This window comes from Kogia breviceps, chromosome X (genome assembly GCF_026419965.1).
Source record: "Kogia breviceps isolate mKogBre1 chromosome X, mKogBre1 haplotype 1, whole genome shotgun sequence".
In the NCBI taxonomy this organism is placed as follows: domain Eukaryota; kingdom Metazoa; phylum Chordata; class Mammalia; order Artiodactyla; family Physeteridae; genus Kogia; species Kogia breviceps.
The window spans coordinates 118,483,033-118,499,590 of NC_081330.1; the positions used below are offsets into that span (position 1 = coordinate 118,483,033).

General features: G+C 43.2%; 1 protein-coding gene across 14 annotated transcripts in view; it reads left to right on the forward strand.

Moving 5' to 3' along the window:
* The window catches only part of SH3KBP1 (SH3 domain containing kinase binding protein 1), a 341,435-nt gene that overhangs the window by 49,181 nt on the left and 275,696 nt on the right, over positions 1 to 16,558 (forward strand). The window lies entirely within an intron of this gene.

The window sequence follows — 16,558 nt, forward strand, 5'->3', positions numbered from 1 at the left end:
TTTTGGTGGGGAGAGCTGCGTGCAGGAATCCCCGGGGCCCCTGCTGTAGTTCCGGTGGCACCAGACCATGCCTGAGACCTGGGGCCATGGGGGCCAAGTGGTGTAGGGCACGCTGGGCCCAGAGAAGCAGGTGCCTCCCTTAAAGGGCCGTGTGGGCTACATGGGAGGGTTTTATGGAAGGGGGCTGTTGAGGAAGAACAGTGATATGCTCCAGGCTTCACCCCCTGGGCCCTCTACTGGTACCCCACCCCGTGCCCCCAGTCTAGAACAAATAGAAAGCCAGTTTCATCTTTCTTCAGGATCTTGCCTCAGAGGATCCTGCTAACTTTTTCCTTGTTCTTTCTTCTTGGTGTGCAGAAAGCTGGGGAGAGTTTTGTGGGTTACATGCTTGCTTTCTGTGAACAGTCGTGGGAGGATAGACATTTTTTCTTGGACTACAGTTGAACCTGGCAGCCCTCTCTCTACCATTTTAAGAGGAGGAAAACCTCACATCTGGGTCCCCTTGGGTTGAGTCTACTGATGTGTAAATGAGGGTGAATTCTTTTGCCCTTCCAAACAAAATCCCCAATTTGGGGACAAGGATCATCCTTGAAGTTAAGCCAAATTCTGAGTTGGAAGGGGGACTTTACTGGATAAAAGAGGCAAAGCTTTCAGTGAAGATGAAGGAGGAAGGGGTGAGAGGGGAGGACCGTGGGAAGGAGAAGGGACTACAACTCCAGTTTAGAAGGTGGGCCCTGCTTTGGAAGCCTTTAATGTGTCCTGTTGGCTTATTCCAAACCACAAATCCACAGACTCTGAAACTTCGAGGTTGACCTTTGCTCAGGGCCGGGGCACCATAAGTGTTTGTGGAGGCCCGGGCAGGGAGGGCAGCGCAGGAAGAGCCCCAGGAGTGCCGGGGAACAGGAGCTCGTCACTGTGACCTGGGGGGCGATGTGCTTCACCACCAGGACCTCTATCCAGCCCTCTCCATTTGCTCGGCCTCGGGCTGGGCCAGCGTGGGCCACGGCAGTGGATCCTGCCCCACGGTGGCTCACGGGCTTTGTCTCAAGCCGAAGCTGGTGGGAGATTGAGGGAGGGAGGCCAGCAAGGTCAAGGTCAAGGTCAGGGGTTATCCCGCCGGCTCCTCGCTCTAGGCTTGCCTGGGTCTGGCTGTGTCCCTCCGCCAGATGGTGGCTGCTCCCATCAAGTCCCTTTCTTCTATACATTCCTTTCCCCTCATCCCGTCAGGCCTGGGGCTCCCTTGTTTCTAGCGCTCAGCTGCCGCCCCGGAGCGTCTCTCTACCTCACCTACTTTGTAAAAGTCTCTCTATTAATCCCACCTCGGATTACCTAACTCGAGTGCGCCATCTGGGTTTCTCCCCTCTGCCGAGCCCGACTACCTCATCAGGCTAGTCTGAGGATTAGAGGAGGCAGTGCTTGGAAATCACTTAGCATGTGGCCAGCCGCCTTCCGAGTGTGCTGCTCTCCCTGTGGTGAAGGAAGGGACCCTCTCCCCTGGCCTGAAAGCCCCTGCCCTTGCCTAACACTTGTCTCACCTCGGCTAGAGCACCTCCAGGGAGGGGAAGTCTCATTCTTGGGAGGTGCTTGTTTCACCTGGGCCAGAAAGGATGTGGCAGGACGGGCTGGGGCTGTACCACTTGTGGCTGTTAGACTTGGCAGAAAAAGAAACTTCTCTTCTTTCGGATGGCTGAGTCTGTCTTCAAGTCTTCACCCACTGGGAATGTTTTAGGCCTGTTATTGAAAATCCAGTAGGTGGAGGCCATAGAGTTTAACAATAAAGAACACTGCCATAGAGAGTTCTAGAAGCTGAAAATACATCTTTAGGTAATAATAATCTTATTGGCATAAGTTCACAGTTTTGGAAGTGGGTTTACACATGCCTTACTTGGCTTAAGAATAATTTGTCCCCAGACTGAATTGGGTAATCTTGTGGCATCCCGTTGTTTATTTGTGTACCTTTATGCCAGTGTTACCAGTGTCAGAGAGCTTACCTCCTTCATTTTCTTGATTCATTTATCTGATCCTTAATCAGTGTCCCAAATGAACCTGATCCCCTAAAGTGTGGGGATTCAGTACCCACCCGCAACTCTGTACTGTCTGAATTTCTCAAAGGAAAAATACCAGGCAGTCCGGCCACCCCATCGTTAAGAAGATGCCTGGGCTTCGCCAACTCTGGGGCTGAGATTTGTTGGCACCCATAAATGTACTTAACCAGGCTCCATGGCCTTTTGGGTTTGTTCCTCTTTTTCTTTTATTTAGTTAGTTCTAATTTAATTTGTTTACTGTACGTGTAGGAGAAGAATCTGTGAAAATCCCCCTTCCCTTTCTTCTCTACCCACCTCTCTCATCCACTTCTTTTAGAATACATTTGTCTTTATCCCTCCTCCTTTAAAAAATTTATTCATTTTCAGGTGCAATTTACATAGAGTAAAATGTTGAAGTCATAGTTGTATGGCTTGATAATTTTTTTTAATGTAAGTACATGCCTCTGTAAGCATCATCCAGATCAATTTTATTTCTATCCCTCTAGAAAATTCCATCAAGCCTTTTCCCAGTCATTCCCCCTCTCATAGGTAATGTGTCATCATAGATTAGTTTTGCCTGTATTGGAGTTTCATGTAAATGGAATCATACAATATGTACTCTTTTATATATGGCTACTTTTGCACAACAGAATGTTGTTGTGTATAGCAGTACTTTGTTCCTGCTGTACAGTATCCCATTTTATGAATAAACTGTAATTTGTTTATCCGCTCTCCTGTGGATGGACGTTTGGGTTGTTTCCAGTTTGGGTATCTTATGGAGACAGGCACTCATTTCTCTTGTGTATATACGTGTAGGAGTGGAATTACTGCCCTCTCTCACTTTCAACATATATGTTTTTTTCTGTTTAAATCTGTGGCCTCTGTGGAGGAGGGGTGTCCCGCCTGTGCTGGGGCCTCCTTTGTGCCTGAATGTGCTGGTCTTTGCATGGTTGACCTTTGAGTATGACCGCTGAGGGGTCCTTAGGCACAGAACTCAATGTCCCAGGGATCATTTGATTGTTGGGCCCATGAACTATCAAAGGCTAATTCTTAGATTGTTAAAAACATGCAAATAGAGAGCATGTGTTAAAGTTTTATTGAACTCATCTAATGAGAGAACTAGCATAATAACAAAACTGATTAAAAAGTCCATGGAAAGAGGAATGTTCAAAGAAGATCAAAATGAAAACAACATTGTAAATTCAACTATACTTCAATAAAAATTTTTTTAAAAAGGACAAAGAAGATCAAAATGGGTTCATGTCTTAGAGGACAGTAAAGTCTTAACCTCTGGGGTTATCATCTCTACCAGAAAAGAAAAAGAGGCTGTGGCGTACCTTATTGTTTTTCTACATGTTATCCTCGGACTTTTATAGAGTTGTAAAATGTCCTAATAAAGTTTTGGTTAAATCAGGTTATGTTTTCAAAGGGAATCAGATGACCCTTCGGGGTGCGGGGGGCACACTTATTAGAAAATGGATCAGCATGACATTAAAAGTTCACACGATGATCATTTTTGGCTTCATTTCCAAGTTTTGGGTATTTTTTTCTGCATAGACCACAGTAGACCATAATATGGGATATAATAGTAGGAGGCACTAGGATGAAATCCTCAAAGTCATTCATTAAAAAAAAATGGCTGCCCTCCTGAGACCTGACACTACCACCTAGAACAGAAGGACAGCCACCAATGAGAGGCAGATGTGGGCTGTTTCACAGGGGTTCATTTTCGCCATGTTGGATTCACTCGCCAGTGTCCCCCTTTCAGAACCTTACCTCAGAGGCAGACAACAGTGGCCATGAGTCCAGCAAAGGATTTATTAGCAGCCTTTTCCTGAGTTCTCCTGACATGTATCCACAGACAGACAAAGGAATTTCAAAAGGCAGAGGCCTTGAACCCATGGCTTGGGCCGCCACGCACGGGTCTGCCTGCTTTGGGGGGCCACCTTTGGTGAGGGGCAGCGGGTCCCAGGCTCTCGAGTAGAAAGCAGGAAGCTGCAGCAGGGGTTAAGGAATGTGCTTGTTGATCTGTAAGTCGCTCTGTGCACATAGCATACGCCGCAGCCACAGGCCCCTTTGTCGAAGGCCGAGGTGTGTTTACTTGTAGTTGCAGGTCTTATGCTGAGTGTAACAGTTTTCAGCTCCGTTTCCTATTGCCTCAGCTTTCATCTGCTAGGTGTTTTAGATCTCTCTCAGGCGTGTCCAGAGCCTTTTTTGTATTTGTGTAAAGTGGCTGGTGAAAATGGTCCTTTTTTTCATCGATGAGGTGGAAGGTGAGGCTTTTGCCTATTTGCACCAGTCTGAGACAAACCTCACGCTTACTTTGCTCGTTTTGATTTCAGAAAGAATCACAAATTTACTTCAACAAGTGGCATAATGGAGAGATTTCCAAGTTGCTGTTCTATACTCAGAGACCCTGAAGTAGATCTCTTGGATCCAATTTCACTTTGCTTTTTCACCCCAGGGGCCACTGATTTTGTGAAGTGTATGGAATACTGTCTTCAAGGTACTTGTCTCTCTTGGAAAGGTGGCGCGAGTTTTCCAGGTGTGTTTCATAGCGTGCGCAGCCTCCCGTTCACGATGACTTGTGGTGATGTGCTTGGGGGTGGGATCTGCCGAACTCCTCAGGGAGCGTTTACCGGGCGTCTGCGACGCGCTGGCACCAGAGGCTGTGAGCACAAATGACACGCCTGAAATGGAACAAGCTATCATTATGAATGTAACTTCTTCCACAGGAGGACAATGTTAGCTCCTGTGACCTGGCCTTTGGTCACACTTTACTCTGGGGTGCACATGTTAGACATTGTTCTACAAATATGGTCCTGATTAAAATGCCACTTGTGAGGGTTTTGACTGGATTCATCAGGCAGCTCTGTTGGAACATGCTAAATGAACCTACAGTTATCTTTTGGCCCCGACTGCTGTGTTACTTTATGGAATAATAATGACGACGATCTCTTGCAGGCTTGCTGGCTGCCTGGCTTTGTATGCATTATGTATAATCTGCTCGTGTCTGTCTGTGTATAAGGACTCAAATTTGTTGAACAATTACGCCGGGCAGGAATGAGCCTAAGCCCTTCACATGCTTTATCTCATTAAATCCTTTACACCACTCTATGGCATAGGTACCATTTTTTTTTTTATCATGCCCATTTTTTAGAAGAGATAGCTGAGGCATCTTAAGGTTAAAAGACTTACAAGCTGTGAGGAGCAGAGAACTTTGGAACTTGAGCAGACTGGCGCTAGACCCTGAGCTCAAGCAGGCAGTATTATCTGGGTGTCCAAATTGTCCTGATGGGGTTAAGCCCCTCACCATTATTACCTGCTGCATCCTGCCTTCCCCGAGTGTCCTGTCAATATTTTGCACGTTTGTACCACTCGGAGAGAAGCCTCTCACTTACTCTGCTAGTCTTTTTTTTTTTAACTTTTATTTATTTTTACTTTTGGCTGCGTTGGGTCATCATTGCTGCACACGGGCTTTCTCTAGTTGTGGCGAGCAGGAGCTACTCTTCGTTGCAGTGCGCGGGCTTCTCATCGTGGTGGCTTCTCTTGTGGAGCATGGGCTCAGCAGTTGTGGCATGCGGGCTCTAGAGTGCAGACTCAGTACTTGTGGCACACGGACTTAGTTGCTCCATAGCATGTAGGATCCTCCCAGACCAGGGCTCGAACCCGTGTCCGCTGCATTGGCAGGTGGATTCTTAATGACCGCGCCACCAGGGAAGCCCCTGCTAGGTACTTTACAAGTGGCATCAAGTAGAGATTTCCAGGTTGCTATTCTATATTCAGAATCATGGTTGTGAACTTGTTTTCTGCATTTTAAAGGATTCTCTTCAGAAATCAGGTATTTCAACTCAAAAGAGCAATCTTTGCCTGGATTTATGGGTGGTGCTGTTTTTCCTATGAATTCTGAAAGCAAGTCAATTCGGAAAAATATTTCATTTTACTCATTTGTAAGGAGGCTTGTTATTTTGCGGTGTTTAGGGTATGCTTTTCAGAAGGATCTTGGTTGTCTTTTCTAAGAGTGGTAAATAATCCAGTTGTCTGACTATTTAGTTGTTCCCCATCCACGGGGCCCTTGCAAACAACCAATTCCAACTTGAATTATTCTTTAAACTTTCAATATATAGTTTTCTTTTAGGGAACAAAATCTTAAAACTAACAACTGGAGCCTGTTAGATGCTGTTATAAAACATGGTACTCCAGGAAGGGTCCGGATTAATTAAAGACAAGTGTGTTGCCAATAAAAGCCACACCAGTTGGCAGATTCCTCAGACTTTGTCACTTGCAGCGCAGGAAGAGAGAGAGAGAGAGAGAGAGAGAGAGAGTGTGTGTGTGTGTGTGTGTGTGTGTGTGTGTGTGTGTGTGTGTGTGTGTAGGGGTGTCTTGTGACTCAGGGAGAGTGGTCCCCTGACCGAGTTGATCTTGCTGATTATGCATAATGGAGTTTTATTTTCTTAATGACTGGATTATCGAATCTGAGCTTAGAAAGGGACTTTGGAATCATGTGTTTCAACCCACAGCTTTCTAACAGGTCAAAATCTAAACCATGTAAGATGTTGCTATGATCATTACTGGACACTTAAACTTGTATAGTGTGGCGGTCCCACAAGGGACCCTAAACCAGTGAGTCTCCAGTCTGGCCCTGTTCCAGGCACACTGCATCGTCAGAAGTTTGGAGTAGGGGCAGGAGTTGGTTTAGGGGCCTTGGAATATTTTTAAAAGTTCATGTGACTTGCTGCTTGATGAAGCTTGGGCACTCCTTTTGTACAACGGGACTGATGGGCAGTGTCATCCTCTTTAATATCTTTTCTCAAGCACATGGCTTGGTAGTCTGTGACCTGTAGTTCTACATTTGAAAATATTATGTTATTTCTTAAGTATGTTTATGAATAATATATAAGGAAACATAATCATGCTGGAAATTGTAAAAAAAAAATGTGTACCACAAATACAAAAACAACATACCAATATGTAAACAATGCTCTGTGTGAGTCCATTAGAATTAATACATTCTGATTGCAGATACTCTGAATTAAGTAAACACTGGACTAAACGCTGCCTTCTACCCAGTGCTAGTGAGGTGGGCAGAATTTCTAGCAATGGTCCCCAAGATTCCACTCCTTGAATCCCCAGAACCTGTGAATGTGATGAGCTATCACTCCAGTAATTGTGTTATGTTATATGGTGCAGTTGACTTTACAAAAGAGAGATATCCAGGTGGGCTTAATCATAGCACGTGAGCCATTAAAAGAAGAGAAATTTCTCTGCCTAGTGGCAGAAGAGGAAGTCAGAGAGATTGAAAGTGTGAGGAGGACTTGTGGCTTTGAAGATGGAGTGGTCATGTGAGAAGGCATACGGGCAACTTTATTGGAGCAGAGAGCAAACCTTGGCTGGCAGCCAGCAAGGAAATGGAGACCTCAGACCTCCTGCTTCAAAAATTGGATTCTGAGGACAACCTGAGTGAGCTTGGAAGTGGATTGTCCTCCCAAGCCTCTAGATAAGAGTCCAGCCTGGTTGTGTGTGGCTTAAAATGCAGATAGCAAACTGTATCTGGGGCAGGTTTGCTCCTTCCCTACTGGCATATTGTCAGTGGAGACCAAATGGGAAGTCTGGACTCTCACCCTCTTCCCTGGGCTCAGCAGTAGTAAGTGGCCCCCCTCACCCTCTCCACTAGATAGCGGGGAAGATCTTCCAGAGGAGGGAGCTGGAGAAAGGGATTCATTAAACCCATATAGGAAATCTTAAACAAAATCCTGACCAACACATACATGAATCTGACCAGAATTAATGTGCCAAAAAGTTTGAGAAAATAAACTACAGTGTGAAATGCCACCCAGGTTTTCAGAGTGACCTCTAGGTAACACAAATGAAGAAGACCAGAATAGCCTTGCAAGGGCTCTGGAAACTAAACTGTCATTGGCATCACAGCCCACAAAAGTAGCCCAGGATCTATATGCTTAATCTAAATAGGGTCATTGCCTGCTAAATTTAGGCACTGCACCCCAACGAAGAGTAGCCCCTGCTCACCACAGCTAGAGAAAGCCTGCACGCAGCAACGAAGACCCAAATGGAAGTAAGGTTTCTACACTTCACTTGAAATGGGAAAGCATTGATACCAGTAGTCTCTGGGAAGTTCCATATGTATACTGTAATAACTAAAAAAAACCCAAACCGCTAAAAAACCTAAAAACCAATAAAAAACTATACAATGAGATATACTCAAAAAGTCTATAGATAAATGTACAAGTAACTCACAGGAAGGCAAGAAAAAGGAGAAAGAGGAATGATAAACAGGAAATAAAGAGAAAACAAATAATACAATGGCACACCTAAGCCTTAACATCAATAATTACTTTAAGTGTAAATGGTCTAAATTTACCAATTGATAGAGATAACAGAATGAATAAAAAATGTGACTTAACTATGTGCTGTCTACAAGAAACTCACTTTGAATATATTGCTATAGGTGCATTAAAGGTAAAAGGATGAAAAAAGATATACCATGTAAACATTAATTTTAAGAAAAAGCAGGAATGGCTATATATAAGATCACATAAAGTAGACTAGAGAGCCAAGAAAATTACCTGAGACAAAGAGGGACATTACACAATGATGAAAATGTTATTACACTAAGAAAACACAACAATCCTAAATATGTGTGAATCAAACAACAGAGCTGCAAAGTACATGAAGCAAAAACTGATAGACCTGAAAGATAGACACATGTTGGGAACTTCAGCATCTCTCTGTCAGCTTTTGAAAGAACTACTAAATAAGATATCAGCAAGGATATAGAAGAACTGAACAGCATTATCAACCAAGCAGTTCTAATTAATATTTATAGAACACTCCACTCAAAAAACAGCCTAAAACATCTTTTTCAAGTACTCATGAAACATTTACCAAGTTAGACCATACCCTGGGTCATAAAACTGACCTCAATTTATTTAAAGGAGTGGAAATAATACAGAGTATGTTCTCTGACCATAATGTAATCAAACTAGAAGCCGACAACAGAAAGATAACAGGAAGATGTGCAGACACTTGGAAATCAAATAACACACTTCTGAATAATTCATAAGTCAGAGGGGAAGTCTGAAAGCAAATTTTTAAAAATACATCAAGGTGAATGAAGTTGAAAACACAGCATATTAAAGTTTATGGGACACAGCTAAAGTAGTGCTGAGAGGAAATTTTATAGCACTAAATGTTTAAGTCAGAACGGAGGAAAGATCTAAAATCAATAATCTAAGTTCCCACCTCAAGAAACTAGAAAGAGAAAAGACCCCCTGCCCCCACCAGAGCAAGCAGGAGAAAGGAAATAATGAAGATAAGAGCAGGAATCATTGAAGTTGAACACAGAAAAACAACAGAGAAAATCAATGAAAAAGCTGGTTCTTTAAAAAGATCAGTAAAATTGTTAAATCTTTAAGATGACTGAAAAAGATAAAAAAGAAGATACAAATTGCAATATTAAGAATAAAACAGGGGCTATCACTACAGATCATGCAGCTATTAAAAAGACAGTAAGAGAATACCACAAACAATTCTATACACATACATTTGACAATTTAGATGAAATGGACCAATTTCTTGAATATCACAAACTACCAAAACTCATCCAAGATGAAATAGGTAATCTCAGTAGTCCTATAACTGTTAAAGAAATTGAATTCATAATTTAAAAGCTTCCAAAAAAGAAATCTCCAAGACTAGAAGGTTTCTTTGGAGATTTCCACTAGACATTTAAAGAACAGGCACCAATTCCACATAATCTCTTGCAGAAAATACAAGAGGAGAGAATGCCTTCTTGTTCATTTTATGAGGCCATTACAACTTGATACCAAAACTAGACAGACAGTATGAAAACCCAACAAACCAATATCCCTCAAGAGCATAGACACAAAAATCCTCAACAAAGTACTAGCAAGACAAATCCAGCAACATATAAAAAGAATTATGTACTATGACCAAGTGAGGTTTATTCTAGGTATGGAAGGCTGCTTCATTGTTTGAAAATCAATGAATGTAATCCACCATATCACCAGACTACAGGAGGAAAAAATAATCACATAATCCTATCAATTGATGCAAAAAAATCATTTGACAAAATTCAACACAGATTCATGATAAAAACTCTCAGCAAAGTAGGAATATAGGGCAATTTCCCCAGCTCATTACAGAGCATCTGCAGTAAACATCATGCTAAAAGTGGTAAAAGACTGAATGCTTCCCCCGCCCCAGGAACAGGAACAAGGCAAGGATGTCATTCTCACTAGTCTTATTCAGCACAGTACTGGAGATCCTAGTCAGCACAATGCTGAGAAAAGAAATAAAAGGCAAATAATTGGAAAGGAAGAATAAAACTGTCCCTGTTTGCAGATGACATGATTCTCTGTGTAGGAAATCCCCCAAATCTGCAAAATAACTCCTGGAACTAATAAGTCAATTCAGCAGGATCACAGGATACAAGGTCCACACGCAAAAATTATTTCCCTGTCCTAGAAATGAACATATGGAAACACAAATTAAAAGCACAATACCATTTATAATCAGTCCTAAAACAATTGAAATACTTAGGTCTAAATCTAACAAAACATGGACACGATGTGTGTGCTGAAGCTACAGAATGTTGATGAAGGTATTCAAAGGCGATCGAGATAAATGGAGAGGCAGATACCATGTTCGTGAATTGGAAAAGTCAACAAGGTAAAGATGTTAGTTCTCCCCAAATCTATAGGCTTACTGTAGTTCCTGTCAAAGTCCCAGTAAAGTGTTTTTTTGTAGACTAGCTTATTTTTCAATTTATATGGAAAATCAAAGGAATTAGAATAGGTAAAACAAGTTTGAAAAAGAAGAACAAAGTAGAAGGCGTCTATTCGATTTTATGACTTACTTTAATAGCTAAAGTAATTAAGACAGTGTGGTATTGGTGGAGGGATAGGTACCGAGGTCAATGGAACAGAATAGAGAACCCAGAAATAGACCCACACAAATAGGCCCAACTGATCTTTGACAAAGGTACAAGAGCAATCCAATAAAGGAAAGAGTCTTTTCCTCTAATGGTACTGGGTCAGTTGAACAGCCAGAGGCAAAAAATGAACCTCTACCTAAACCTTACACCTTATAAAAATTATCTCAAAATGGATCATAGATTTAAATGTAAAACATAAAACTATAAAAGTTTCAGAATTAAACACAAGAGAAAATCTTTAGGACCTAGGCCTAGGTGAAGAGTTCTTAGACATCACATCAAAAGAACATTAAAGAAAAAAAAAATCAGTCAGATTTCTTCTGTCAGAAGAAATTTAAAACTTCTGTGAAAAAACCCTGTGAAGAGGATGAGAAGACAGGTTACAGACTTAGAGAAAATATTTGCTAACCACATGTCTGACAAGGGACTTGTATTCAGAATGAATCAAGGACTCTCAAAGTGCAATAGTAAGCAGTCAAAAAATCCGATTAAAAATGGTTAAAAGATGTGAACAGACATTTCACCGAAGAGGATATAAAGATGAAAAATAGGCACGTGGAAAGATGTTCAACATCATTAGCCATTAGAGAAATGAAAATTAAAATCACAATGAGATAGTACTATGTATTCTAATATCTATTAGAATGAGCACTAGTATGGCTGAAACAAAAAAATAGTAGTAATGCCAAATGCTGGCATTACTGGGTATAGAGAAACCGGTTCTCTCAGACGCTGCTGGTGGGAATATAAAAGGGTTCACCCAGTCTGGAAGATGGTCTGGCAGCTTCTTATAAAGCTAACTTTGCACTTGCCAAGTGACCCAGCAGTTGTATTCTTGGACGTTCATCCCAGAGAAATAAAAATTGATGTCTGCACAAAAACCTGTACAGGAATGTTCGTGGCAGCTTTATTTATAATAGCCCCGAATTGGAAGCAACTTGAATGTCCTTCAGTGGGTGAATGGTTAAACACACTCCATTGTTACACAGCAGAAACTAACACAACATTGTAAAGCAATTATACTCCAATAAAGAATGTTAAAAACAAAAAACACACTCCAGTCCATCCATTCAATGGAATACTACTCAGCAATAAAAAGGAATGTATACAGGCACCAACTTGGATGGATCACAAGGGCATTGTGCTTTGGGGAATAAAACCAATCTCAAATGTTATATACTATATGATGCCATTTATATTACATTTTCCAAATGACAAAGTTACACAGTTGGAGAACAGATTACTGGTTGCTGTGCGACAGTGACAGGGCGGGGAGGGGACTGGTGGAACTATAAAAGGGTAGCACAAGGGAGTTACTTTGTGGATATGGAACAGTTCTGTATCTTGATTGTGATGGTGGTTACGCAAATCTGTACGTTGGATCAAATTGCGTAGAGTACACACACACACACACACACACAAATCAGGGCATGCAATAACTGATGAGAGCTGAGTAAGATGCATAGTGTAGTTATCAGTATTGTACCCATGTCAGTTTCTTCATTCTGATACTCTACTACAGTCATATAAGATACCATCACTGGAAGAAGCTGGGTGAAGGGTTCATGGGACTCTGTGCCCTATTTTTGTAAGTTCCTGTGAGTAAATAATTATTTCAAAATAAAAAGTTAAAAAGATAATGCCCTTGGGTTTCACCTTTGGTTGTACCTAAGTATCCACTGAGGAGCTTTGTAAAATCCCGACATCCAGGCTGTACCCCAGACCCACCTGCATCTCTGCTCGTGAGTCCCGGCATTGGTATGTTTTAGGATTCCTAACTCTTGTTCTTGTTTTCCATTAAATTAAAAACAAACAGGGACTTCCCTGGTGGCCCAGTGGTTAAGACTTCGCCTTCCTGTGCAGGGGGTGAGGGTTCCATCCCTGGCTGGGGAGCTAAGATCCCACATGCCTCGCGGCCAAAATACCCAAAAACATAAAATGGAAGCAATATTGTAACAAATTCAATAAAGACTTTAAAAATGGTCCACATTAAAAAGCCCTTTAAATAAAAACAAACAAACACCCACTTTCCCATCCTCTTTTCCTTATGCCATAGTTCTCCAGCCTGTCCTGGGTGCTCCAGTCATCTCTCCCGTGGTCAGATTCTGTCATCTGCGTTGTGTTGTGTTGGGCACGGCTGGGATTTAGGGGAGCCCCGCCCACTGTGCAGGTACAGGGAGGTGTCACCATTTGACCTGTCTGTGGTTGGCCTGGAGAGCGGCAGAGCCAGTGAGAGAAGCAGAACGGGAGGAGAGAAGAATGGAGGAGGAAAGAAGTGGGTGCAGGCGAGAGGACGTGGAGGGCCTCGGAGACAGTGTTGATGAAAGGGCCTGGGTGTAGGACACCGCCTGGCACATCTCCTGGGGCAAACTCCTCCTGGGGTGCTCTGACGGCCGTCCTGCTTTTGCCTCACATTGAGGACGACCTTGAAATACAAATCTGATCACATCCCTTTCCCCGGGTACCGCACATACTTTAAAGATCCTTCCTTGGCCTTTCCCTTGGTTTAAGCTGGAGACTAAACTCTTGAACGTGGTCAGCCCGTGGGCTGCCGACCCCCACCTTTCTTTCTGGCCTTGTGTCCCACCTCCCCTCCCCGCACCCCATTAATGCCTCCTCTGCCTAGGAAACCATCCTCAACCTCCTGACTCTTATAAACACCTGTTTTCTGTGAGTCTTTGTGGTGCGATATTTCTCTCCTCAGTAGCACTTGTCACTCTTGGGATTTAGAATCTGTTTTTGTGGCTATATGACGATGTCCCTCTTCCCTATTGGACTGAGGGTCCATGGCCTCTGTGCAGCATTGTGTCCTCAGTGCCTGGCGCACAGCAGCGCTTTTCCATATTTGTTGAATGGGTGACTATGTTTGTTGCTTGTTTCCCCACCCTTGTGGTTATTGGCACCGTTGGAAACTTAGCCCTTACTCTTTGCACGGTGGTGGCAGTGGCCACTTAAATAGTGGCCCGTGGTCTTAAGTTGTGACTTCCAGAAGCGATATGGCCTGAGGATTGCCAAAGGAACTGATCCTCTTGGCCCCTGGAAAATGCAGCTGGGTCAAGTTCAGTGGTGGAGCTAGCAGTCAATTTGAAGATGGCATGCTGAGCAGTGGTCTCAGGCTTCCATGTTGAATTGATGCTTATGTTCTTTGTTTTTTTAACCAGCTTAGACTTCATTGCCTGCTGACAAAATACCACATAGCCTTAAATTTGGGGGCTATAGGGATGTACACAGTAATATAGAAAATACGTATGCTGTGAATGAAAAAGCAGGGTACATAATTGTATTTGTAGCATGTTACACAAACTACCAAACTGTATAGGGGAAAAAAATGCTAAAATGTTAATAGTAGGGGTTTTGGTTTCTTTATTTCTCAGATTTTTAAAAGTTTATTTAAAATGGAAAATTATGTATTTTGATCTGATTTGTTTACTTCTCCTCAGGGATTGAGGTGCATTCATCCTTCAGCTTCTTGTGATTGGGGTAGCTCCCAGGTGTATGTTACTTTTTCTAAATTGTTGTTTTTTAAATCCCCCTAGTCTTCCAAGAGAATATCAGGTTAATGAAAGCAGCAAATGAGCTGGGTTAATGGACCCCTCGCTATGTAACTTGGTTTGAATTTTTATCAGGTCTGAAGGTATCTGAGTGTGCAGTGATAAAGCATCTTTATTTTATCACAGATGGTGACTCAGAGCACTGGTTTTGGGGTCAGAGCTGAGCTCTCCCACCTTGGGCAAGTTATTTAAGCTTTCTGAGTTTCTTTCATTCATCTATCGAATGTTTATTGCGTGTTCGCTGTGTTATAGGCACCAGGGAAGACACTGAACAAATCAGACAAAAATCCTTGCTCTTGTGTGACTTACATATAATGAATAAGTTATATAGTATTTGGAGGGAAAAAAAGCAGGGGAGGGGTAATATGAATGTTGGGAATGGGATTGCAGTTTGTGATAGGGAAGCCAGTGAAGGCCTCACTGAAAAGGTAACATTTAATTCAAGAGTTGAGGAAGTGAGCAGGGGAGCCCTGTGGGGATCTGTGGGAGAGCCTTTCAGGCAGAGGCAATAAATAGCACATGCAAAGGTCCTGAGGAGGGAAAGTCCCTGGTGCATTGGAGAAACAACAGAGACTACTATGCTGGAGAGGAGACACCCAGGGGAGAGCAGCAGGGGATGGGCTTAGAGGTCACTGGGCCACTGTAAGCCCTGGGACTCTGAGTGAGATGGGAAGTTTTCACGGAAGCAGTGGAGTGATTTGGCCGGGGATGCTCTCACTGGTTCCTTCTGGCTGCAGTGTTGAGAACAGACTGCAAGGGGCAAGGGTGGAATCAGGGAGGGCAGTTTGGAGGCCAATGCAGGAATCCAGGGGAGACCAGAGGAAAAGTGGTCAGATTCTGGATATTTCTGAAGTTAGAGTCCCCGGGATTTGCTGAGAAGGCTGGATGTGTATTGTGAGAGAAGGAGAGAGGAGAGAAGGGTGACCCTAAGGTTTTTGTACTGAGCCCTGGGAAGCTGATTGAGCAGGTGAGTCTGGATTTCAAGGGGCAGGGCCAGGCTAGAGATAGGAATTTGGGGACCCTTCAAAGCCCAGACTGGACAAGATCATCAGGGGGGAGAGTGTAGTCAGAGGAGAGAGGAGTCTTGGGTCCTTCAGTGTTGAAAGTGAAACCAGCATTGAGACTGACAGGGAGTGGTCAGAAGGGGAGGAGAAGAGCCAGGACAGTGAATGTTCTGGAAGGTAGGAGGAGAAGGTACTTCAGGTCAGGGGGAGAGAGTGGTCACTTGGGCCTGGGCCCTCTCCGCAAGTGGCTCCCAGCGTGGGGCATGAACGGCCAGGGGGTTCTGGGTCGGGGGAGGTGGCTGGGCCCAGATCGCTGCCCATGGAGAGCAGCGGAGCAGCCTTGGATGGTTCCTCTGCCTCTGAAGCAGCTGCTTCTACTTCTTCGTCTTTTTTTTTTTTATAATTTTTTTTTTGGCCGCGCTGAGCAGCATGCAGGATCTTAGTTTCCCAGCCAGGGATCAAACCCATGCCCCCTGCAGTGGAAGCAAGGAGTCTTAACCACTAGACGGCCAGAGAAGTTCCTGAAGCAGCTTCCTCATCTGTGAAAGGAGACAGTACTCAGATCCTGGTAGAGTTTTTGTGAGGGCTGCAGTTATTTTCTCTCGTGCCAGGTACTGGGGAGCTCTGGGAACACAAGGATGAATAAATAATAATGTATGTTAAGTCCAGCTACACATTATTAACATTGTTATTAATAATGATGAGTACCTGGCATAAGGGGAGCTCAGGGTAGGGGCTTTCCCCCCCACCCTTCCAGAATTAGTCCAGGTTTGGGCATATAAATGAAAATTGCTACTATGCTTAACCACAAAATATAACACTCTCCTATTATGTTTGTGCATTTAAGTACAGAATGTCTCTAAGGTTTTAAAAAATCTGATCGGTAGTATTGGAGCTCTTAAACCACATTGTAAGAGTTAGAATTGAAAAAAAATTAGGTTCACATGCCCACCAAATGTATGAATTCATCAGGCTGATAAATTTCGAGGTGAAAAAAAGTTGGCG